Source organism: Rhipicephalus sanguineus, chromosome 5 (assembly GCF_013339695.2).
Source record: "Rhipicephalus sanguineus isolate Rsan-2018 chromosome 5, BIME_Rsan_1.4, whole genome shotgun sequence".
In the NCBI taxonomy this organism is placed as follows: Eukaryota; Metazoa; Arthropoda; class Arachnida; order Ixodida; family Ixodidae; genus Rhipicephalus; species Rhipicephalus sanguineus.
Window position 1 is genome coordinate 128606555 of NC_051180.1, and position 27163 is coordinate 128633717.

The following is a 27163-nucleotide window of genomic DNA, read 5'->3' on the forward strand; positions in this document are numbered from 1 at the left end:
GTTCCCTTCCCATTCAAGATACCAGTGCAGCACGCAGGGTGAATGTGCTGCCATATATGCAGCGCCAATTTCTGACGTGTTCTGACGTGAGCTCGGACCGTTTACTATCTGGTCGTTGACTGCTGTCCTCTGGCCTTTTGCATGGAACGCTCCACCTATTAGTAAAATTATCCGCTCAACCAAGGTTTTACACTACTTACAGTAATTGCTCGTGGTACGCGATTTGCACGGGACTGAAGCTTTCGCAGGACTTCTCAATCATGTCACTCGGAAGCGTACCTCACAGGAATTTACCTCGGCAATCGCTAAGATGTAATCTTGAGGTACCTACAGGTAAAATATTTCCTGCTGAGGCTTAGGGCTGACGGGCAGCTCTACTTTCTATTGCGCTGCACCATTTTACTAGGACGGAGCGCACGGCTGCGGTCCTGGCGAGGCAGCGCCAGACGCTGGCTGACTGGCTGCGTGGCTGGACGGACGGGTCGCCGCCATTCCTGCCCGGCCACTCGCACCACTGTGTTTACCCAGCCGCTTCTTCTCTGCCCTCTCCCGCGGTTTCTGCTGCGGCCTTTGTCACTGCACGACCCATTGTGAAGCGGCGGCGACGACCCGACCGCAACTATGGTTCGGCCCCCTCCGCCTCTTCCTCGGCATCGGCTCGCTCTATCTGTCTATCGGTGTCTCTAGGCGCTGCTGCGCTGTTGCCACGCCGCCGCCTTGTGCGAGGTCGCTTCGAGAGTCTCCATCGTGCTCGGGAGTTTGCTGTTGTCTCTTTCCCCCCTCTCCCCTCTCGTGCGCTGCCTCCCGACGCCTTTGTCAAGCCTGCCGCGCCGCCCGTTGCCTCTGGGCATTCCCATACCTTCGGACGTGCCCCACATTTCACTCGTTGGCTTACGTATGGTTACTGTGCGTGCTTAGAAACCTTATTGCTGCATGGAGGGCCAGGTTGTCCGAGATGCGGGATGTGGCTGTAGCGCTTAAATCTTTGGAGAGGTTTGGAGTGATTCCCTGGCGCCTCTTGCAAGTATTGAAAATGCCACCGAGCGAAAAATAGATATCACGCGTAGTACACGCCATCTTAAGAAAGCTTTCACAACGTACAAGGTATTTCAGTATTTCACGCGGTATTTCAGTGGGTTCGAGCCGTTGCGGTATCGAAGTAAATGAAATGACCAATGAGTTGTCAAAAGCTGGTCATCATTACTTCCAAACTAGTCGTATTCCCATGTGACAGTGCGACATACGAGGACTAAAACGCGAACTGTATTTGCCCACCTGGTTCACAAAGACAGAAAAATCAGTCTTATACGCAATTGATCCCAACCTTGAGAGCCCTCAGCTCCCACGACGTATCGACACCCTCATGCATCGCCTGCGACTCGGAAAAGCAGGCACAAACCACTTATTAATCCTAATGCAGCGTACGCCATCTTGAACGTGGTCGTGCGGTCATGAAGAAGAGGATGTGCATCTTCGGGTGCACACAGACAGCGACTCGAACAGGAACTCCATAATCGGAGCGATTTTTTTCATACTAGGCCAATGGCCATCAATGATGAATCACAAACCATTGAAAGTACTTCAGCCTTTTTTTGTTTTTTCACAAGACACTGATATTTGTGATAATAAGCGGTAAGTGATATAAAACGAAAGTGTGCGTTGTGCTTGCGTACAGGCGGTGTTACAATGAGAACTTTCGAAGCCACCAATTGCAGGTCTGCGTATATATATATATATATATATATATATATATATATATATATATATATATATATATATATATATATATATATATATCTTAACTTTTAGTTTTATTTAACAGCAAAGTGTGAAGGGCCAGCTGTCGCCAAGAAAATGGCGACAACTCCTTCACTTATTTTTATTTCAATAAAACACATCCAGTGCATCTGCTCATATACTGCTCTTCATGAGCTGTCTGTGCCTGGCCCGACGCTCCCGTCTAGTCTGCCGCCCAGCTGCGCCGAATTTACGGTCTGTCGTGTCTGGCTCCGTGAAAAGCCAAAGAAGTTATCTGCGCGCTCGGAAGGTTAGGTGTCTGTCAGTCGAACGCTGTTGTGTCTCCGCTTGTGACGCGAAAGCTATCAAATGCGTATTCACCAAATAAAAGGGAGAACTTCATCTCAGTAGGATGTCATTGGTGACCTGGGAAGGGCAATATAACGTATAGACACGCGATAAATTAACGTTGTGTGTAATTCGAACTTCCGGTTTGTTCGAACAAACATGAAATGTCGGTGTGTCTGCAGTGCTTTCAGTGCATTTTGGAGCCTCTTAATGCGAAGGAAGTCACTTATGTAGAATAAAAATAAAAGGCTGGCATTCGTGATATTTCATAAAGGTTGTATATGCAGCTTAAAGGAGCCCAGCGTTTTTCGAAATTTTATGTTTGCGGACGCAGGCATTGGGATTTTTCTGTACCAGGGCTATGCGAAAGATGTCGATTTCTGTGAACTTTTGACACGGAGCTGACTAACACGGGCGACATTATTACTGCAGCTTTCTATGGGGCAACAAAACGGCCTCACTGTAAAGGAAATCATTTAGGTGAAGTATTCGTTCGGCGTTATGATTTCGGGGTGTTTATCTGGCTAGAAAACGGATGTTTCTTCTCTCTATGTCTGCTTTTTAAAAAGGAAATTAGGGCCAACGTTTTTCTAGTTTCCATCGTCGCTGTAGCAACAGTAGCGCAGGCACTAACAACATCGTAGCGCAGTTAATATGACGTCACAGATTTCAATGTATATTTGCGTCTTCGAGATGTCCTCATCCGGAAAAAATGCCCCCAGGGCACTGCATGCGCACTCAGCCTTGGGTTCCTTCAGAAAGCGGCGACGCCCTTGCTCGTTAACTGCGTGCCGTAATCTCCGGCAAGCCCTGTTATATGGCTCCGTTATCTCACGAGGTCATAATGTCAGAACTTCACGGTGGCGTCGCCACGAAAATTTGGTTTTGCCGTCTATTTTGGTAATATAACATTTCGGACATGTAATTTACCAGTTAATTCTGTATAGTAATCTTTCATATTCCGTTAAAATCAACGAAGATTGAAGAAAAACTCCGGCAACTGGAGTGTTCGATTCTGTTAATCGCTGCGGTTGATTCATACGTGCTCGCGCAACACTTTCGTGCTTATGCAGCAATGTGATTATACTATAGCCTCATTTATAAGCTGGCGACATCAGTAAGCATAGCTCTGTCTTAACGTCAGGGTGCATTTCGACCTCAACTTTAGTATTGAACTGGGATATCATTTTGGTTTTTGCCAACGCTGGTACATCCAAAACTTTGTTCTTTCACGTTATGCACGTGTTTGGTATAGAGATTGCACAGCTTCGAAAATGCGTGCTTATTGAAAGCCTTCAAATCGCTCGAGCTCGCATACTAAATCTCGGGTAGACACAAGCCGCTCAACGATTTCGTTTTCGGAAGTGGCAACACTTTTTCTGCAGTAGCTAAAAAGATGAAAATTAAGGAAAAACAGGGAAGGGGGGTGGGGGATGGCTTCTGTTTCTCTTTGGATGTACATTCATGTAGCTTACGTCATTGCTATACCTCCTTGCCACTCGCTGCTTCCAAGTTCTCTTAAGCTCATAGCGCACCTCTCACTCATAACAAACACATGTTGACTACGTGCTCATCGGTCGTTGCAAGTCATGTTTTCCGTTAAACAGTAAAATGAGTCACCGTTATGTATATACAGAGCGTTCCAACAATCCACGGCTCGAGTGTTATGTTGGGCCTTCGTGACGTCAACGCTTTACGTGTGCGCACACGTGCATCGTGCGTAGCATGTGTACGTGCAACGCGCGGACCGAGTGCCCGTGTTCCCAGCTTCATCACACGCGTCACGCTGTTCTCGTAGTCGTCGTAATATATATATATATATATATATATATATATATATATATATATATATATATATATATATATATTGTTGTATTCCTAATTGTAGTAATGGTGTCAATAGAGAGCGTCTGTTTACAAGATAAAGTATTTTATTGTTTTAAACCTGTGCACTCATTAACCGCGCGTAGGTAGTTCTCGGGTGGTCACTTGAGGTCGAAATCGCAGGTTTTTATTTCGTGAAAACTATTGTCATTGACTGTCCTCATTCGTTGACAGTGTAATCGTTATCACAGTCGGCTAGGCACCATAGGCGCTTGTATGTAGCGCATATATTGTCCCCAAAGTCTACAAAGACTACACTTGAGAGATGGCGGGACCGGAGCGCGCTGTTTAGATCTGTTTTGTGGAGGGCAGGCGCAAAGTGTACTATCGTGTTCTGTATAAGCCGCCACGTGCGAGGTGTAGCCCGGGAGCGACACTCTTAAAAAACGTCAGGGCTGCGCGGAAAGCGCAGCACATCCACAGCGAAAGCCATGTAAAACTTCTCTGCTTTCGCGTGGAGAGGGCCCACCCCCTCTCCACGCGATAAACAGTCGCGATAAACAATTCAATAAATAAAATAAGACTAAAAGCACGCGCCCTGTCTTAATCTATATACACAGAGTGAAACGTTTTGCGCCTTGATCGTTCACCCTACTCTCAGATTCACCCGACTGGACGTGTCTTCCCTGGCCACTTGCTGATGAGTCGTGTGATGTCCACGTTCATTTCTGACCTGACTATTGGCCTGGTGTGCGACCGATGGCGGCGCTGCGAACGGCGCCTGTATGACATCAGAGCGGGGATTCGCGCGCTTTCGTCTGCTACGTAGGCCCAGCGCCGTGTTGAAACCACCGTTGTGGTAAATCTCAACAAAAACGCTGTTCAATTGGTTATCTTGCGTATGGTGACTACTGACGCTGTTCGAACAACCGTGGGACTGCTTTTAACGTTCACTTAGAACTACAACTCTATGTTCTTTAGAACTGCGGCCGCTTGTCGCCGCGGCGAGTGCTGCGCAATGGTGAAGTACTGCTCTGTGCCTCACAGTGTACTTCGTCCGCTCGTGAAAAAGGCGTTAGCTTTCACAACTAACCTAATGACCCAAAGCTAAAGAAGTGCATCGCAAGCTCAGAATGGGAAAGCGCTGCACGCCTTCATCAACCGTGTGCAGCAAGCACTTCGCGGACAGTGACTTCTGCTACCCACCGTACGCGCGACTCTTAGGTAAACTTGTGACCGTGTTTAAGCGCCCCGCCAATACTTTAGGCGTTTATGGCACGCAGGCTATAAGCATAGGCGACTTACACCAGGTGTGGTACCGTCCCACAACCTGCCGCGAAGGCCCCTAGACAAAGAGCCGACGACGCGGCCTCCGGATCCCCTCGCAGGAAAGCGCGCCTCGTGAGCTCAGCTGACCGGCGCAGGATATCTGAGACTACGGCTGCATTTGGATGGCGTACATACGTATTTTACTTATGAAGGCAAGCGCGCGCCTAGCGGTCTGCTTATCATAACATCATAAGCGAAACCTGTTGCCACTGTTTAGTGCACATTCTCTAAAAGTTTTCACCTGAGGCAGTGCAGACGCTTTTTTAAAAGCGGAGCTCTTTAAGCTTTTCGTTAGGCTGCGTGGCGTGAAACTGGACCCAGCTTGCCTTTGCCACGTTAATCTCTGTGGCCCTGTGCGTGGTATAATCAGCGATTAACTATTTGTTATATTCTAATACCCATGTGACGGCGCTGTGCGGTATTAATAGGAACTACGACGTAATATCGTTCTCACTGAACCAACATTACGGGACAAACTGCGATCATGGGCATCGGCAGGGGGGTGTGCAACAAGGCGGCACTTGCGCACTTGTTTGCAGGACGAAAGCAGCGGCGGTGATGCGATCTCCGTTGACGGCCTCGACCGCGCATTCAACAACGTGGCCTGCGTCGTACACTGTCTCACCCTCGATGAGGCGCCGCTACCTTTCACAAGCTTTATCTACATACTTGTAGATGCTGGAGAAGGGCACGCTTACTGAAATATCGAAAGCACCACCCAAACTAATAAGTATCGTACGGCGGAAACAAGATAACGTGCGAGAACACTCACACATAGTTTCACTTTCTAACCAGCAATGCGGCCGGTGGCGTCGGCGCACTCGTCGACCATCCGGGGGATTTCTTGGCCCTGTCGATTGGGCCGCAGCTAAAACAACTTCAAGATTACACTCGAAAACATTCGTTGCAGGCGTTAGTTGACCGTCGCGAGGCTGTTCGTTCGACAAAGTTCCCGCCTGAAGCAGACGATCCGCATACAGGAGCAGCGGCTGCTGCAGCGTGGTTGAGAGCGGAGCCCCCGCTCTGACGTCACACGCGAGAGGGCGCCACTCCAAGATCTCGAGGCCAATAGTCTCTGATGCCTTATAACCGGAAGTGAAATGTATACAGGACGGCAGTTATGTATAGACCAGAAGCTGAAACTAGAAGTGATATAAACTCCGGAAGTAGAGTCCGGAAATGAACGAAAAACCGACAGAATGAACCTAAAGTCACTTGACTGAGCGGAAGTGGCGTAACGGAAGTTAGGAGTGACCCTTCATCCCTGTGGGCAGTGAGGATGGCCGGCGGCAGTGGCCTGTTGGGCAAGAAAGCAGCAGCCACGGCATCGAAAACCTGGAGAGGTTCACGAATAAACCATCCCTTCGAAAACGAGAATAGTTACGCATCTACTATTGTATATATAGGCATGCATGTTATATCGAACAACGCCGGCTTGGTGATGTTTGCATGTGTTGTCATCGCGTGCTGTACGACGATTTGCATGTGCTGCGGCTCATTCAACAAAATAATTGCATGACACAGGCAAAAAAAAAAGGTTGTGAGAGAAACATTTAGTATTCGCTTTGAGTGCAGCAATAACAAAAAAGGGGGGAAATGTTGGTTGCGCACGCATGCAACGTCGGTGCATGTCACCAGCCGTAATGTGTGTGTGTGTGTGTGTGTGTGTGTGTGTGTGTGTGTGTGTGTGTGTGTGTGTGTGTGTGTGTGTGTGTGTGTGTGTGTGTGTGTGTGTGTGTGTGCGGGTGCGTGTGTGTGTGTGTGTGCGGGTGCGGGTGCGTGCGCTGTGAACTATATTTTGACGGTATCGATTTTCACTCGTCCAAAAACTGCGGTGTCTGTGGCTTGCCGGCATAAATAGGAAAACGTCACTGCCTCATTGCTTGGCGTGGGAACTCAATTACATGAATGTTCATATACACAAACAGCCACCGTAATGTAATCTTATGCGCATTTAATCACCAGTAGTTAGGATGCCACGGCGCGCCACTCACTGGGTGCCACTAACGCATATCAAGTCTGCTCTGCTATTTCCTGTTTATATACATTGGACATCTTGTGGGATACCGATGGCGTGATTCAACGCAGAGATCAGTGGCTGTTGAACCAACATGATATGTGAGCTTTGTGCTTCCGTACCGCCTCTTTGTCCTACAAAGTATCAACGTGTAACTGAAATCGTACTTAAAGAATACGACCGCTATTTTCAAGGCAACTACTTCCGGAAAACAGGTTTGTGCGCCGTAGGAGAATGGTACATAAAGTGAACGAGAGAGAAACACGGCCAGAAGAAGAAAAAAAAAAAACGGCATTTATTGCTTTGGCGCTCCTATACATGTTATTGCAAGCGAGATGTATTTCATCCGTGGGAAATCGTTCCATATGGCTAACCTGGTACAGTCGGGCAGTGTTAAAAAAAAAAAAATGAACGCTATTCAATATAAAGGGCAGCGAAATTACGTGGCAGAATGGCACCTGCATTGTTATAATCGTCTTATATATCCTTCTTGAGCTATTTATTGTTGCTGAACGACAGCCTATATGTCCCGGGCTGATAATGGCGCGTTCGACAGGCGAATGTTTATAAAGACACAGCTGATGTCCAAACGCTAACCGTACGCGTTCAGACGCGTGCGCATGCGCCGGTCGAGCTGGGTGCTTCGTCCGCCTCACCGGGAACGGAAACTCCACTCGTCCAGGTGTGTCGAGTTGAATCATCACTTCAGTGCGCCTTACGGAATCGTCTTCAACGTAGAACACGTCGCGTCATACAGGCCGCTGCAAGCGCGACAACGACCGCCACCGAGCGCACAACACGTACAGCGCATTCGCCCAAGCCAGCATGGCGTCTGAATTATGCCTAGTCATAGATGGCGCCACTGCCTGCGCAGTATGGCGGTGTACGCGATCAAACGGTGCGTACCCGCATTTTTGTACTGACGAAGAGTAAAGCTAATCGAGGCATAATGCGCACAAATAAAGGTCCTACTGGAAATAGTTCCACATTGTCGTCCACTGAACTTTAAGCTGTGAGAAAGAAGACACGAATATTTAATTTACCACAGCAAAATGGTGCAAAATGTACCGCTTAGGGTGGAGTCCTGCTCAATTTTAAGCATGAAATGCTTTTAGCTGCCGTTATCGGCGATCTTTAAGTGACCGTGAGCCAGAAGCCAGGGCTGTTATCCGGGCACTAAAACGAGAACATCCGGGCAACCAACCAGTTAAACGTTAAGAAAATGCGGTCTCCGGCACCCAGCCCTTTCTACTGGACTGCACTGCATGCGCTAGTTACTACCCGAAGGAGTTACAAAAATATTTTCCGAGTTCTTAATTTCCTTCATGCGCGAAAGCATTTAGCGGGTTACGTCCCTTCTCCGTTTGCAAACAACCTGTTGGACTGCCACCGGTGGGCGGCGTTGTCCCTGCCTACAGTATTTAATCGTTTACTACAAGCTCCCTGTCGCATTTATCGTGTTCGAAACTGGGAGTTGGCGTGCAAGCAGGGATCCTGGTAAGGGATTTGTTATGTTCAGCACGAGGGCACGCGATATCGGCATGAACTAAGTTTTCATTTTCTAGGTCTCCTACGGTTGCCCTTTGTACGCTCGGGTGACAAAAGGCAAATTCAAACAATCGATGCCTCGACAGCTCGAACGAAAATAACGAAAAAGAATGATTCCATTATATTCGGAACCCTGGAATCCTGCGTCTTCGTTTTCACTCGGATTGCCCAATATGCATATTCACACGGGACCGACGTATGACGTGTTTGTTCTATGCTTGATCTCCTTGGGCTACGACAGGAAGCATTGTCATTTGTACAGCGCCAGATGCATCGGGATGCCCTTCTATTGTGTACGTAGCAGTGGTAAAACACGTGCGCTTGTCGGGCGCTTTCGAGCGCGTCCGCATAAGAAAGAAAAATCGTCCGCATTGCCATGCGTCGCCGTGATGAGCACGCCGCCGTGCGTCGTCCCAGAAAACAGTGGGGACACTTTGAGCGCGAGCTAGGTGTGGATATGAAGGTCAGACCACGATATAGCGTGAACGTGCAGCTCGCCGCCACTGTCAATAACACGACTGTGAATTCGCCGGAACGAACTCCTATGCCTCGTGTTGACGGAATGCGGCATTGTAAACATATGGCTCAACGACTCTCTCTCTTGTCTCCTTCTGTTATTTTTCTTGGAATATTTGTTTTCGAGGTCTTTCGTGGAATGCTTCCGTTATACTCAAACTGCGTCATTGAAGAAACATCGCAGCACACTGCGTTTGGGCGGAAGAATGCAAGAGAAACCACTCCGTGACAGGAGTGAAGCCAGAAAGGGTATCGATCGAACATGTCACCGCCAACGGCGTAGCGCACTTGCAGTGAAAAAACTACTGGTGCTCTATAGCCGAAGAAAGATTTCCCCCCAATACGGTGTCCCTCCGAAGTCTCGTGTTAGGCTGATATTTCGCGGGACATAGCGAAGAGAGATAGCGGTTTGGGGTTAAGAAAGACGCTCATTTCAGCAATCTACAAGGGAGCACGGCGCATCGTCGTTGGGGGCGGGCAAGGGGAGTGAAGGGGAGGGCAGAAAGAAGCATCCACCTTGTCGAGACATGAGTACTCCAGGCCAAGGTACCTTTCTCCCCACTAGAAGAACCGGCGGCTCACCGTAGACACAATCCAGCTTAGTGCCACCCGTATTTGACGCGGATGCCTTAAAGGGGAATGGCTTAAGACGGAGAGTTCTCTTGTCGAGGCTGGCTGTATGGCGTTATGCTCTCCCCTAGTCTTAGTACTTTCTCTATGTGCAGGCTGTCATTACTTGCCGGCTTGCCCCCATTCAGGGAAGTTAACGACGCTATTGGAGATATTCGCTCCAAGGTCGTCGATAATCTGATCTCTCCGACGATTAGACTATCGACGACGAGCAGCCGTGCTCGCCGCTGTCGTTGCACTGTGAGTGCTGCTTCTTTTGCGGCGCAGATGTTCGCCCAATAAGAAGTTCAATCTTCACTCTTTACCGGCTTGAGCTGTGCGTACTTCACCGTCACAACCACGTGAAAATGTATGGCGATCTGGGTGCTGGAAACGCGTCATAGGCGCCGTATTTAAGGCCTCATCTATTGAAAAGTGCAGACTTGCACTTTGCAATATCTATATTTATCTGCTGGTTTTCATTAAAGTCAACACTTGTATATATGGCGCAGGAATGACCTTTCATCGGTCGTTTCTCCTTTGAGTAGCTCGCGCTCTGAGGCGGTTTAAGCGCACCCGTTTCCACCCGAAACGCACGTACAGTGGTCAACTCTCATGTCTATAACGCCGGAGCGCCGTGCTCGGAACTGCATGAGCGACATCTACAGCTTGAAACGGGCCACATCAGAGCATGCGCAGTGTCACTGATGCGCTCGCCGTGTAATTTTCGTCCTTGTTATCGCCGCGGCCGCGACAACTGATTTCGCCGTCAGAAGCGCTGTCAACCGTATAGCGCCTAAAAAAAGAGTGTGCAATCACCGGATCGGCGTGTTTTATACTGCGCACTTATTCTCGGTTCGCAGTATCATATCATACCGACAATGCGCCGGACAATGGATAAACTTATAAGTGGACGCAAATCTGCTGCTGGGACAATGTGACCGCGAACGGCAAATCAACACGCAGCATAGCTTTCATCGCGCGCTGACAACGGTTTGCTTCGCTTCGCTTCGTTTCCTTTTTTTCTTTTTTGTTTTTGTGATAAACTGTTGACTGCGCTTCCAACGGCTAAAGCAGTTGTTGCTTTCGCGGTGATAACCAACGATCGAAAATGCAAGGTAGGCGCATCAGTGGGGCTGCGCATGCTCAGAGGTGCCCCGTTTTCAACTGTAGATGTCGCTCGTGCAGTTCCGAGCACGACGCTCCGTCGTTATATATATGAGAGTTGACCACTGTACGTGTAAAAAAACGCCAGGCCTGCGCTGAAACCGCAGCACAGTCACAGCGAAATCTGGAAGAGCGGCGTTTCTCGAGTCCCTTGTAAGCTCTCTTGGGGCTGTAATACAAGCACACTAGAAGGGTACCCACTACGCCATAAATCACAATTTTTGTGAAGTTGGGAAGCACCTACTAAGCCATTATTCGTCATTCTGCGGAGAAACGAGGCACCAGCTACACGTCTGTAAGGCATTATGTGCACTTTGTTGAAGCGGCGACTGATCACGATGAAGAATTATGGCTCAGCCCTTTGTAATGGGTTGGAAGCTTTAAACGACCCACCAGGTATGTAATTTGCATTGGGTGACGCACGGTCGCTATTTCCCTCTCCCGTCATGCTGTATAACATATACGTTGACGTGGGAGAGAGACGGGGGGGGGGGGGGCGAAGAACTTTACTGAGACCCCGAGGAAATGGATCATGCGCTTATGGGCTTCCTTGGCAACCAATACAAGTGCACTTGCGAGGAACCCACTACGCTCTAAATCATTGTAATTTTACTGAGACCCCGAGGAAATGGGTCATGCGCTTATGGGCTTCCTTGGCAACCAATACAAGTGCACTTGCGAGGAACCCACTACGCTATAAATCATTGTAATTTTTGACAAGTTGGGCAGCAGGCACTGTGCCATTTTTCGTCATTCTACGCAGAGCCGTGGTACCTGCTAAACGCATGTAACGCATTATGCGCACTTTGTCGATGCTGTGCTTGATGACGACAAAGAATTATGGCAGATCCCTTTGTAATGGGTTGGAAGCATTCAACAACCTACTCGTTGCGCAATTCGCGCTGTGTGACGCCTATTTACAGAATTCGCGTTGTGCGACGCTTGGTGCTTATTTTACTCTTCTACCACGCTATATTGCATATGCTAATGTGGTTCCTTCCCGTCATGAAGCCTGCATAGGACCTTTTTGCAAAGCAGTTTTAAGCACCGGCATGACTCAGAGGATGAATACTGGGCTCCCACGCAGAGGGCGCAGGTTCGAACCTCGTTTCATCCTGGAATTATTTCGTTTTTTTTTTTATTTCGAGCGATACTGGTTACGGACACCGGCGGCGGCGGCGGACAACTACGGCGCCAAAAACGGCCGGTGAAATGATCTCATAACAGCTTTCGCTGTAAAAAGTGCACTGTTCGTGCCACAGGCTTGTATTGGCGTTATGCAGCACGCGTCGACACATGCACTTCCCAGGCTATTGCGTTGACGTTCATGGGCGTGAGATCCCACAATAGAACCCTCATTCCCTTGCTGTGTATGATTCTCTGACCGCAGACACATGCCAATCACAAAGCAGTTCAGCATAAGACTACGGTGGCAGCCCATTAGTTTGTCGTCAGTACGTATAACGTTGCGCGTAAAATACAACGATAGCTGCAAGGAACAAACACATACACGTGGCTCTGTGTGTGTTTATCTTCGTTCCTTGCTGTTGTCCTTGTCTTACACCCGCAACGTCACTTGTACTTAAGTCTAGTAGAGCGGCTTAATGAGCCACGTGACTTCAACTATCGCATTTACTTGTGCACAAGCGGAACTCGTTGGGCTGATGTTCGCCAGTATACTGCCTAAGTTATGGCTAATGCCGGTTACTGTTGGCTAACGTTGGCTAAAAATGTCTAAATGGTTTTTTATGTTGGCTATCCGCTCTTTTAACAATAACATTGGCTGAATTCAACGCTAACCTAATAATTGAGTTCTCCAGCACATTTTTTTTCTTATTTAATGTATTCTTAAGCGTTACTTCCAATGAAACCAGCTTCACTACAGCATTTCGCTAAAATGCAAGCTGCGAGCAGTGCTCTCTTGCACGAAACCGCACAGTGTACTCCAATCTCGAAAACCACTAAGCAAGGAGCGCCTGAAAATAGTATTCTAAGCTATACCCATATATGCTTGTACACGTAGCGCATTCTCTGCTAAAATGTCATTGTAGTCCCACAGTTAAGCTCCCAGTGACACACATTGTCTAGGACCTCAAGGCATACTATTTGGTCGACGCGGACACAGAGTTTACATATTAAACAGTCTGAGAAGCCGAAAAGCTCTGGCATACGCGTCAGAAGCTCACGCAGGTGCATATCTAAATGCATAAAACAGAAAAGCAAGAATGAAAGAATAGTTAAACAAAAGGGGAAGCCAGTCTTCGGTATTGGCCTTAGAGAAGTTATGGTTTTGTCGCTTTCCCTGAAAGTCTTTCGGCTCGCTTTTTAAGGCTAAATGACGTCGCTCTGACGTAGTTTTTGTCGGAAAAAGGTCGCGTCGACAACCGGACACGAATGAAAATGGATGCCATGCCGCGCGAATTCGCCAAGTGAGTTGCATTCCTCAGCTGGCATCGCGGTCGAGGCCCTGTGCCGATGCTTACAGGAATTTTTCACGCCGTGCACGAAAGCCTATATACAATTTGAAGGCCTTAAGGGGTTCGCGCTGGCGATTTGCAGAGGTCGCGCGAGCGATTGCGACTCAAGGCGTTCAAGCAGCGACTCGAGGCGATGATAGGTTCTTGAGCCCTACAACTTTCGTACATAAGAAAAATCATTGATTGATTGATTGATTGATTGATTGATTGATTGATTGATTGATTGATTGATTGATTGATTGATTGATTGATTGATTGATTTTCTCGGCTGCTGAGCCAAAAGTCACGGATTCCATTCCGCACGCGGCGGTCGCATTACGATGGAGGTGAAATGCTAGTCCCCTGTACTTATATTTGGGGACACGTTAAAGAAGCCCAGGTGGTCGGAGCCCTCCATTAGGGCGTTCCTCATAATCATATCGTGGTTTTGGCATGTAAAACCCCACATATTATTATTTATTGGAATTGCCCCCAGCTTGCTGATTAAAAGTTAATTAACAAGTTTTCGTTAAGTAGTCATTTCAGGGTAACTTTGGCAGCGGCGAAGCATTTTCGCCGCGGCCTAGAGTTCGTGTTTTAAAACGACAGGTGCCTCATTGTCTTGGCGTTCTTATTTTAAAAAATCTTTATGGTCTAAAAAAAGAAGGAAAGAAAGAAACACCCCGGACAAGATGGTCTAGGATTACAAGACTAAATCTAAAGGCTCATATGCTTAGCTTGAAGTGCGTACATGTATATGTGGAAATGTGAAACGGATAGCAGAAATAACACACATTAAAAAAAAAAGCTGAGCTCGAACTTGAACTCAAATGTAGGTGTATGCGGGTTAGTTTCCTGAACCGACTCAGTACGAATGGAAAGTGCTAGGAGCGAATCGAGTATTTTTTTTTTCAGATGGTTTGGAAATAATATACAGCCTTCGCGCCGTCGTCCATGTTATTATATTCACAGCAGTGTAAAGATTATGTTATACGTGCTGCATTTTAGAAATCATTCTTTATTGAAAACAGAACTGGAGCTTGCGATTAACTATGCGGTTCGTTCGCTTAAACAGGTTCTTCACAGCAACTGGTCATTGGCCAATTAAAGTCTACACGGGTGTTCGCTCTAACAAAAAAAGAAGAAAAAAAGGTGGCATGGCGAAGCGAACTGCGGAAAAACAAAGAACGTATTGTTCGCTTGCCTGGCTTCGTATGGTCGCGGCAGACGGCGCCAGTATTCTGTGAAATATGTTGCAATGAGACGCTTTCGTATTCATTCTGCTGAGAAGACAGTTCCTGCGTGTTTAGCTAGACAGTACATAACGCTGTTCATTTGCCGAAAAAACGCGCTTAACTGACATTTTGTACGTGTTTGTGGTATTCCGCTGGAAAAGCCTGATTCTTTGATCGGCAATGCGCAGGTGTCTATTGCACTGGTAATAAGGTCACGCCGTTAATAGGATAAAGTTCACCGTTAATAGGGTGAAACGCACCGCTGTCTTGTGTGTTTCAATTTTATGTTTGATCCGGTACAGTCGACAACGACATAAGGTATTCGAAAAACTATTCGAAATAAAAAATACCTACGTTTTTAATACCGACCATTCCATTTGAGAAGGGACTATTCGGTTTGGGGCCGAATCGAACAGCTCAGTATTCGACTGCTAGTTTCGAAAGTTTGGAATATTCATTATTCATATTCAAATTAAAAAAAAAAAGAGCTAAGAAAAATACGGTGCGCAGGCACGGTCTCAAGGGTATGACAACGGACAACACAAACATCGCCGTATATAATTCTTTTTTTTCTCTCTCTCTCTCTGGCATGACTGCCTGCGAAACTAGTTCCCCTTTCTTCAATTCTTGCAAGTTTCGAATATTCGCCTCACTACCGCCAGTAAGATGCCTCATTTAACTCAGCGCACCGAAGTTGATCTTTTAGCACCAAGCGCCGCGCTAAAAGGCAAGCCTATAAACGGGTCGTCAGATATCGAAGAGGGCCTCTCGAACAAGCCGTATCCTTTTCCTAGTCTCACCTTTTTTTTTTTCTTTTTTTGTCTCTACTCCGCTTCCGGCGAAACCGCATAATTGGTCTCCCGCAGGACAAGGAGGAGCGGAAGAAGAGGAGCGCGTGAAAAAAGAAAAAAAAATCAATGAAAATGCCGCATGGTTGAGAGCACTACCGGCTCGCCGCGCAGCGGCCGCTGGCGCGACATAAAATCGAAACCTTCGCAACAGAAGCAGCAGCAGCAGTGTCCGCTGTAGTAGCAGCAAGACGACGAAGAGAGCCGACTTCCTGAGTGGAGCTGTGCACGGTGCTTCAAGCGAGACCGAGAGAAAGGGCGCATATTGAAGAAAAAAGGCAAAGCGCAAGAAACGAAAGGAGGTGTCGAGATCGAAGAGCAAAAACCGGGGCGTGTGAGAAAGAGAGCTCCGGGCCGGCGCGGCCAACCCCTGAGATGCGGTGGTCGTCCTCTTCTTCTTCCTCTTTGGCCGAGCGTTTCCGCGCTGTGTGCGGAACCGGAAGAAGGCGCAGTCCGGAAGGAGCGGAGAGCTTCTTCCCCGATGGAGATGTCTCTCTCGCTCCTCCCTTTTCTTCCAGAGGCAACGGACGGTTGGTTCCGCGTTGTATCGATCCGCGTCCTCTCTCCCTCCCACTCGTTTCCACCCCTCCCCCTTTGTCCACTTCACGAAAAAGCTGCGCGCTTCGGCGTTATGGAAGAAGCTGCAGTGAGCGAGCGCCCTCCTGCGGCTCCGTTTCGAAGCGCATTGTTTACGTTTCCGCGCTTGCTGTGTGTGGCCGCAGTTGCGTGCAGTAGATGACACTGTGTTACGGCGCAGTATCCTTCAATAATAATAAAAAAGAACATTATATCATAGAAAAGCATTATTATATGTGTATCTAGCACAACGTGTTCCATTATGCCTAAGGGCAAGCTTTCGAAATTTAACAAAAATTCTGGCTCGCGATATCTCGGTGGGCATCGTTTTTCACGCCAGCACAGTACTTCGCGGTGGCGTCTGTACCGAATTCACTTTTAATTGAACTGAACAAGAACAATAGCGCACAGCAAGTTCTACGATCGGTGCAGGAAAGGTCCGTAGACCAGTCAATGAAACTGCTAAACAAAGATAGGGAAAATGATCTTTCCCTATTCTATATCGCGGCACAAGTACTCTAGCAAACGTCATTTTATCCTACATGAATGCGTGAATGAGAGAGCGCGGACGTCATATGTGGCTGCGCGATAAACAGCCACTTCACTCTCAGAACTGCCGCCAGTTTTGGCACGGCAGCACTGATATCTAGCGCCATGCTTTCTCTACACTCTTATGTACAATTACGTTGCCAGCTTTGTCGAGGGATGGGATGATATCTGAACGATCCCATCTGCCACCGCTCAGCGCGTTGAGAGCCTATGTAGTACGGTTGCCATGCGATGTCACACTCTCGCTCACAGCTATCCGCGGGCCACTGTATTTCGCGTACGTGCTGTATGTAGGCCTCACGTTTGTTTTACTGCTAGTCCAGACCGCTGCAACTTTGCCTGTACGGGGGTCGAGTGGTGAGAGGCAGAGGAAAGGAAAAAGAAAAGAAAGTACACTGGACAGGGGAGCGATTTCTGGCATTTTAACCCCTTTCGTACCAATGTCGCAACGCCCCATATTGGGCAGCCATTCATAGTGGCGTTGAATCTGTTGTTTCCTTGTCTATTCTTTCTGTATTTTGGTTAACTGACAGTTCCATGCGAACCGAGGCCTCGTTAGGGATTGCGTGCATGTGTGACTTTGCGGTGCAGTTGTTCGTATTTCCTTCTCTCAGTCGCATTGTGCATCCCTCCTCGCTTCGCATTGTCCCCAATCGGGTTCATTCTGCGAGCTCATGAAGACCCGCCCAATGTGCGCAGCGTATGCACAGTAGCGCGCTTCTCGCTGCGCACCGCGCTCTCCTTGGCTGCACATGTACACGGGCGCTGCTCCTCAAAAGTGGGCCGCTTCGCGCACGTGTCGTCGTCCTCCTGCTAGAAAAAAAGTAATTGTGACGGGGCCCTGAACCGGCCATGCCCCGATGCTGGCACCTTCAACTGCATGCTGCTTGTAGTCGCATCCGCAACGCCAACCCGCATCTATGCCCCCCCCCCCCCCCCCCCCCCTCTCTCTCTCGCTCTCTCTTCTGCCTTCGGCCCACGCAGTGAGAATATTGCACAGAGTTATGTTGCGACGGGAGTCGACCTGCGTTAACGAAATAGAGAGAAAAAAAATATATGATATCGTGCTTTTTCGTGAGCGCTGTTTCTAATGTTCCAGTTCTTGGCTCCACCAAGAACTGGAACTCGGAGATCAAAAGACACCCCGGCAGGCCACGAAATTAAATTCGAGTAGATAAAAAAAAAAACGTGAAATATTAAGTACGCCAGACGAATTTCAATGCGCATTTCTTCTTCAGCATGATATCGTGTGTGAGTCGTGGTTAAGGCAAGATTCCACTTCCAGCTATACGCTGCGCCATCAATTTGAGTAATCACCGTACGTAAAAGGCATTCTATGATTCGTGTTTTAAGTGTCTCCGTTTCGCTTTGTCTACGTATCGCGAAACTAAGTTACCGACTACTACACGAGCTCTCATGCGCTTGAATTTCATGGTGACTGTACGAGTTGTGCTTCCTGTTTACGAATGGCGAACATTCTTTTATGAGGTTTATGAAAATATCCGAGACGCTGCCAGCCAGAAGATAACACTGGAGGAATCAGTCGTGTAAAAGGTGATTTCTTGAGCGTCTCCGCATGTACTCTGATCGTGTGCCTGAGTCTAGACCCCCCCCCCCCGCAAAAATAAAAATGGGGGACCCTTAAGCTTCGCCTTTAAGAGTTGAACGCAATAGCGAAATCCGGCCCCTGGTGCGCACTTCAACAACTAAGTGCATACTTATTAATGTGTATCGTTACACACACACGCACACAGACACACACACGCGCGCGAGAGAGAATGGTACATACAGGCTTTTGATCTAAAGCAAGAGTCGCATGGCCTCCAAGATGCACGCCGCGCGCTTGCCATCTCGGAGGCCATGAAGAGTCGCACAATGCCTCACAGATAGCAGCACATTATCTAGCGTTTGCTGTTTGCTTGATCAACGCCTCCTCTGGAAAGGCGGCTTTGGCTTGATATGTTTTCCGCTAGATGGACATAGTTGTCCATTTCCTTTCTCGATTTTTCGCTCACGGATGATTTTTCGCTCACAGCCAACGGTGCCGACACCGACGACGGAATTTCTGCGACACGAGCTCTCTAACGCTATCGCGTTAAAATTCCTGGGTACGGGCCTGGTGCCTATTTTATTGAGATGGGAGTTCAGGAGTGAGGAACGAGAGCCCGTGAAATAGCATGCACTTCAATGAGCGTATGATTGTGTGCTTGTGGCATCAGACCATGCCGAGCGACATCGAGGACTGCCAATGTGCTACCCTTGCAGAGTATTGACGCAAATGTCGTCCGAAGGTGTAATGAATTTTATTTTGTGAGCACACGAATGCGGTTGCCCCTATAGGTGTGCGGCACCGTCAGTGCAGAACAGCGTTTGTACAGGATAACGTTGGCAGAGGACAGCGTTCGTGTACGACAACGTTGATACAGGACAACGTTGGTACACGACACCTGTTGCCGCAGGACAACGTTGGCACTGTGCAGCGTTGGTACAGGACAACGTCTGTACAGGGCAAAGTTGATGCAGGACAACGCTCGTGCAGGTCAGCGTTGGTACAGGACAGCGCTGGCACAAGACAACGTTGGTGCAGGACAGCGCTGGCACAGAACAGCGTTGGTACTGGACAACGTGGGTACAGGACGCCACGGTCTCTCGCTGCACGTAGCACTCTGTCCACCAGTCGAAGCTTATACTCAAGGCAAGAGCTGGTGAGCAGTGAAGCGTAGAAAAGAAAAAGCACAAAGCTCGAAGAACCCCTCGCGACAAACTTGTCTGTTTTAGAGGGGTACCGCCAGTTTGTTCTCAACAGCGGACAAAGACACACGAAACTCATTCATACGGCAGAGACCACAGAGCAGGGAAGGAACCAGGCCCGTAGCCAGGAATTTTTTCGGGGGGAGGGGGGGGGGTTGCTGAAAACCCTGACTCTTTGAGAAAAACACCTGTTTTTATTCTTTATTTTCGGTAAAAACACCTACTTCACGAAAATTTCAAGGGGGATGGTGGTGCCCCCCCTCTGGCTACGGGCCTGGAAGGAACATTTTCCAGTACGTGATGTGGAGCTAGGGTGGCGACGTATTCCCGACAAGGAAGCATTGAGTCACATCTGTGAAATGGGGCTATCGGTCTATAAGATATGGACGTTATCGTGGTAGCCGCCACGGTATTTCTGTAAGCTTCCAGAAAGCCCTCTTATCCCGTATCAGTGCGGTGCCGGAGCTGTCAGACACCGGGGCAATTGTTCAACAAAGACGTTTATCCCCTCTGTCGAGTTGCCATAGTGCACGGTACTTCAATCTATCGTGAGGATTATGATTGACCTAATATTACAGCTATGTGGACTTGGTGCCTTCTTCTTCTTTTTTGACAGTAAGAACCATAAGGTGTACCCGTGACGGCATGGTACTATTAATCGATGTAAAACGATCGCTGCGTATGCAGTCTAAGAAATGGTTCGATGTATGCACTCGTCTTAGGAACAGCTGTGTGCTATGGGATGACAATGAAAGATGGACGTTGCAAATGCACCTGGCGAGTGTTTTTTTCTGCTCGCGTGAGCAACATCGTGTATTTGCATCAGCCATTGATGCATCAAACCCGGAAAGTCCAGAGAAATTTGATGCCGGGCCGTTTAACCCTTTTTTGGGAAAAATAATGAATTATAGGCTTAGCTGGGTTCAATAACATTTTATACAAAGCTCTATTTCGGCCCGAATACATGTTCTTTCGTGTTTTTAGTGGCACGAGCACCGACTGACCCTCTTACTTCTCTTCCCAGCGTATCCGGTCGAGCGCTTCCAGTTTTAAGAATATTAACAAAAAGCATTTTAATATAGATCGATGGTCCTGGTTCAGGTTAAGGGCTATATTGGATACATAAGACATCAGACCATAACTTTACTTAACATAAGGGTCAATCAATTGTCACGATAATTGATGAGGATTAATTAGGTTCACTGAAAGATTGTGAGCAGCTGCGATCGTTGCGGCGCCTGGCGGAGCAGATCTCAACCACGTGCATCTTTCTACTTGGCCTCTGTGATCCGTTTCGGCAGCGCGCGAAACACAAAAAGCTAACCCGAGGAATACACCAGGACGCAGAAACGCCGACGTGCGAGGGCCACCGCCTGACACGTAAGTCAAGGATTACGGTCGCCACCGTAATTTTTAATATGTATATATTTTTTTGTCATGGCGGTTCATCAAGCATCAGCCGTGCTCGAATACGTCGTTCGGATTTCGGCACTATATATGCACAATTTTATTTTCGATTCATGGGCGCCGCCATCTTGGACTGATAAGTGATTGTTCTGCCTGCTTTCTATGTCGTAATATGAAATGATCATGGTCATGAAACGTTGAATGTATCGGCCCAAGCGTTTCCGTGCGTGCGAGTTCACCGTAGCGCTGTTTGTTTATTTGATACGGATATAAAACTACAACGTTATCAGTCCAAGATGGCGGCGCCTGTGCGTGTCCGGAAAATGGTGTTATATATACGCGGACGCTGTAGTAGCGCTTCCCTCGAAGCTGTCCGCTCGAATAGCATATGGGACGGAAAAGTACGACGCATGGCGACCACACCATCGTATCATGCAGACATTTTCAGTCACCCGACTGACGACAATCCTCGGAGCCGATTAGCACGAAAGAGGAACGACGTTCTCCGGTTTTCTCGGAGAACCTTCTCCAGCGCTTGCACTTTTCCGGTCTCCCCTTTTCGTGATCTATGAGCTTCCGTCCGCGGCATTCCACGAAGGTCGCTTTGCTCACCGAAAGTGCACGTTAGCCTGTATAGGAGCTCCGTTGACGTTATTCGTTCTCTACACCCTTCCCGACTCCCTTGTCTCTGTTTCATTGTTTTTGTACGGCTTGTGTGTGTTCTCTGTGTTCCTTGGTTCAGCCTTTGCATTCGCTGTGAAGCGAGGGCTGTGATCGAGCGTTGATTATGCCAGGCGACGCGTTCGTCGCGTCGTCACATCTGACGGTTCGCTTCGAGTCCAGAAAAAGAGAGAGAGAGAGAGAGAAAGAAACGAACGGACAAAATTCCATAAAGCCGAGGTCACAGGTCTGTGTCCATTTTGAAACAAAGCCTCGGAGAAGATCTGGAGTCGCGAAAGGAGTGTGAAGAAACCCTTTAAAGTTTAAAAAAAGGTCGCGTAAAAAGGGGTCTTCGGCCCAGGTCTGCGGCATTTAGGCGCGGCACTGCGGAGACGTATACGTAGTGTACGCTGTCGGCGCGCGGTCGTTAAAGGACAAGCCGAGCTGCACTTTCGCCGGAAAAAAAAAAAAAAATCCGGCGATATTCGAAAACAGAAGCTATACCATTCGAGTGAAGGATTAGTCCGGACGACATTCCGTGATGCCGATGGGAGTCGCGCTGCAAATTCTCCATAAAGAATAACTTGTTCGGTGATCAGTTCATTATGACACGAGGTGATACGAAAAGTGCTGTGGTAATGAAACACGTATACGCTTAAAATAATGTTGTTTTTGAAGGAAGAGACCAGGATATGCTGCCATCTTCCGCCGCCCTACCCGGAGCACGGCTGAGTGTGTGTGTGTGTGTGTGTGTGTGTGTGTGTGTGTGTGTGTGTGTGTGTGTGTGTGTGTGTGTGTGTGTGTGTGTGTGTGTTGTGTTGTGTTGTGTTGTGTTGCGTTGCGTTGCGTTGCGTTGCGTTGCGTTGCGTCGCGTTGCGTCGCGTTGCGTTGCGTTGCGTTGCGTTGCGTTGCCACACAAATTTAAATGTATAGCTGGAGATAGCCTGCTTGATCGCCTGGCTTGCAACTCCAGGTGGCCTGCTGAGAACTATGGGGTGTATACAGTGATCAAAATGAGGCACAACACCCATGCAGGTCGGATAACCAATAAGTCAATCAGTCAGTTGAATGAATGAATGAATGAATGAATGAATGAATGAATGAATGAATGAATGAATGAATGAATGAATGAATGAAAACACCGAATGCGTGTTCATGTAAACACGAATTCAAGCTCCTGTCTTCAGGATGTGTGGATTTGAACTCCTCGGCGGCTGGATATGGCTATGGTACCACCGCATGCTGCTGACAGAGAGGTCGCGGATTGTATTCCACACTGCAGTGGCCACATTTTGCCATAGGGACTCATTACAAGTTCGCCAGTGTGCTTAAATTTCAGTATCACGTTAATGAGCCTTGGATAGTAAAAAAACCGATCGCGTGTTCTACATCTGTTCAGCGTCCCTCGTCACCCACTGTTCATTTTTTTTTTGGTCGTTTATTCATATAGCTTAACATTGCAAGCGCACTCGAATCTCCATACGTGTTAGCACGCTAATTGAAGCTTACCCACTGAACATTTATTTTCATTAAGCACGTTTATGCGGCCCACGTTTAATCGGTCGCCAAGATCATTTGAAGCGATTGGTACGCTATATGAAGTAAGGTCCCACTGCGTTGTTTTTTCAGCAGCGCAGCAGGCATCTGCATGCTTCTGTCTGATTCCATAGCGAACGAAGTAACACTGTCGGATAAACTGACCGGCGTCAGCTTTTTGCACATGCTATTGGCTCGAGGGCGCGGGTTCGATTCCCGGCCACGACGGCCGCATTTAGATGGAGGCTAACAGGGGCGTAGCCAATGGGGGGGGGGGGGGTTGGGGGGTTCAACCCCCCCCCCCCCGAAATTTTTCAGTTTTGCTTGCGTATATAGGCACGCACACATACAAACGCACGCACGAACATACATAAAATATGGTTGAACCCCCCCCCCCCCCCCGAAAAAAATTTCTGGCTACGCCCCTGGTGGCTAAAAGCAGAAACACCCGTGTACTTAGATTTGGGTACATGTTAGAGGAACCCCTGGCGTTAAAAATTAATCTCCAGTTCCTCAGTTTCGCGTGAGTCATGATATGGTATCGGTTTCGAAACGCAAAACACCGGAGTTAAGTTTAAAAAAAAAATCGATATTCTGCCGCGCGAGTTTTTCGCTCTTTCGAGTCCTCTTTCTTTGGCTTTTTGGCTCAACCTTTCTTCTCAGACTTATAAAGCAGGTTTAGAAGGGTTCCGCGGTATTCAGAAATCATCCTCCTACGATATGAAAAGCTTATTGTTTACCGTCATCAACACAAACAAGCAAACAAACAAAACTGACAAATTTGTTTTCTTTATTTCGTAGTATTTGCCCTTGTTGTGTTGTCCCATGTGTATATGGCAGGCTGCGTGTGCCACCTTGGTTCTTTTTTGTTTTGCGCAGCTTGAGCGCGCGCGTCACGGTCTGCGTGTGAAGGCATGCTTTGCGCGTATGCCGTTCGTTCGAGAAGGTGATTTATGGGGTAACGTTCTTCGTAGTGTTTACGATACCCATGTAGAATTTATACGGAAGTTCACGTTGGCCATTCGGAAGAACATACGCGGTCCGCGCCCTTCTGGAACGGACCTGTAATGAGTCTTTGCCCGCGCATGACATTTTGTTCCAGTCGTGTTCTTGGAAACTGGGTTCAAGGAGGAAGGAAAGCGGAGAAGGGAAGGCGGGAAGGAGGCAAGGGGGGGGGGGGGGGGGAGTCGTGTAAGGGTTTATTGAAAAGAAAAGCGACTTCGTCGTTATTGGCGAGTCACCCGTTGAAAGTACCAAAAGCTACCGCTATTACCTATATGAAGCGCATGGTAAGCAACGAGAAATCGCGTAGAAAGAGAACGCTGGTGGCGATGCCGTCTTATTGTTCTTGTACCAACGCGTCGTGACGTAATAAATTTTGACAGTCTCTGCTAGATCCTACGTCATCGTTAATCGGTAAAAAAAAAACAAATTACGTCGTGTTACAAGGGAGCCAAAGCTTAGCATAGCAAGTTTCGTAAGATTTTATTCATCCAACGTGGTCAAACAAAGGAAGACTCTGAAATCCACGACGTCGCACCGACATTCAGCTGTTGAAGTTTCGGCGAAAAACTTAGAAATCGTAGTTTGAGCTTCATTTCCTGTTCAATTAATGAACCTGTGATGGCGAAACAACGATTATAGAGTTAGTAAATAATCATTTATCAGTCTAGACGGATTTAATGTTTGACATTAATGTCACTTTGAGACAAATATATGTGTATGCACTGCCTCTGACGGTTCCTCAAGTCAACCATGCACCAGAACAGAACGGGTGCACCAGCTTTTATTTCACAAGTACGCGGCGTGGGCCCAGGAGCGTTTATATGCAACAAAGCTTAAGTTCGTGGCTGCAGGTTTTAGACAAGTGTTGAATACGCAGCGGGTCGTAGTTGCTCCATACATATTATCTCCATTGTATTAACATATTTTCTTATGAGAAACGCAAGGCACGTTGAGGTTTCGAAACAGCGACAACCCATTTGGCTGTTCGGCGTGCGTTCTTTTGTTTTAACGTCTCACTTTTATCGAAGATAACCGACGAATACAAGTGAATGTACAGTCGGAGCCGGGTATTTCGAATCTGTAGGGGATCACGAAAGAGTTTTGTATATAGGTAATTCGATGTATAAAAAATAGGATAAGTTTGCACTAAGTTGCGTGAAGCGTCGCTCAGCGAAGCTGGTTGACCCTCAGCTCGTCGTGCTGCAGCACGGGAATCACAATGCCGGCGGCGATTTGATCCAGTGTGCTTGCCCGAAGAAGCGGCAGCCAAGAAACGGCGACGGCCGGATCCGGAATACGCGCAAAGCTTGCCACTCTGAATGTGTTGAAATCGCTTTCCCTGAGCCACGGTGTGACGAACTGTGGCGGTTGCTATGGCGACGACGGATGCTCCTCGGCGCGGCGGCTGCTTGGCTATTTTTAGCAACGGCGTAGCAGGGGTGTTTTGTTAACGGACGTCTTATCGCCACCTTTAACGGCTTCGCTGTTAAGATACTTTATATACCGAAAATATATCCAAGGCGATTTTATAACTGTTCGATATACACAGTAATTCGGTATATGTGGGTTTGACTGTATAAGAGTATAGGTGATCTTGTTCTCAGAACATAACGGTGTCATGGTGTTTTGCGAGACATTGTGAAAGCGACTGTACGTAACGATGGCATCACGTACCGTCGTCGTTAGCTCTTCGGTGGCTATCCGTTCTTCACGCTGCGATATCGCACTAATAAGTTAACGCTGTAGAACGCACACATCGGGGCAAAGCCGATTGCTCATACTCGTGAGAAATATTATGGTCGTGCGAATATGCATTGTAACGTGTGATCCCTAATTCACAGGTGTGTGCGAACAGTAATGTCCGAGACTGAATCGAACTCGAGTCGAATACTCTTAACGGCCGTTCTTACAATTATTATAAAATTATGTTCGCAGCCTGGTGTTCATAACTTCAGCATTGAAAGCACGACTGGAGCACTACTAACGAATAAGCGGACTTTTCGCATGCACACATCTTTTCACAGAAAGTGCATGATCATTGTAGAGCCACATCCGGGTCCTTGAGAGACGCAGCCCGCCGCGCTTTGTAAGCTGACATAGTTCATGACTATATGCCCTGTGCCCGCATCATGGAAGAAATGTTTCGTACTTTTGCGGCGCTTTTGCGTTTATTTTGGTGCAGTTAGTATTTTGAAGTACTCGTAAACCATTCGAAAAGTATTCGTGTTTATAAAAAAAGCAGCTGTTCGATCCAAAGACTCTGTTGGATACAGCATTCGGAATTTTCGAAAACTCGCGCACCACCGTTTAAAATTACTTCCACTGGATGTTATGTTCAAGCACAGATGGATGACTTGTATGAGCAAGAACAAACACGCGGTCTCCCGAAAACAAAAGGTGCGGGGAGTCCACATACATTTCCCACTTTGCTTCTAATTTACTTGATTGTACTATTCAAGAATATTTACTTACATACGGGAAAGTTCGTCTAACGGGTTCTAAACTGAATTGTCAATGCTCACGTTACGCGCTACGTGCGAGAGGGTTTTGAGATGCCGGTTAATACATTAATACTGCTGTAGCAAAGCACGCGGGCCTGCTCGGGATTCATTAATACATTCCTTCAGCCAAGCAGCTGCGGTAGTGTCTCGTTTTGCGGCGATAAGCGAGCATTTATACGATCATACCGCATGCCTGTACGACAGGCCACCTGAAGTGAAGTACACAAAGCGGATAAATGTGCGACTCGCGATCTCCGTGGAACGCATTCATCGCACCGTTTTGTTTTTCCTGGAAAGGAAAACGAGACAAAATCAGTCGTAGTTCTGAAAGGTCGCGACTTCTGTTGATATTCTTGGAAACATCCGGTATGGCAACGAAGGTTCCGAACTCGCTCACAAGAATCAGTATATATATATATATATATATGGAGAGAGAGAGAGAGAGAGAGCGCCTAGACGTAGTCGGCTGAATAGATAGATAGGTAGATATTCTTCGAGGGTATGCATTTAAGAAATCAGAGTCACAACATTGGGCGTGTGCACA

At 47.8% G+C, this 27163-nt stretch overlaps 1 protein-coding gene across 1 annotated transcript in view; it reads left to right on the top strand.

The window, feature by feature from the left end:
* Positions 1–27163, top strand: part of LOC119394238 (uncharacterized) — a 123411-nt gene that overhangs the window by 53748 nt on the left and 42500 nt on the right. The window lies entirely within an intron of this gene.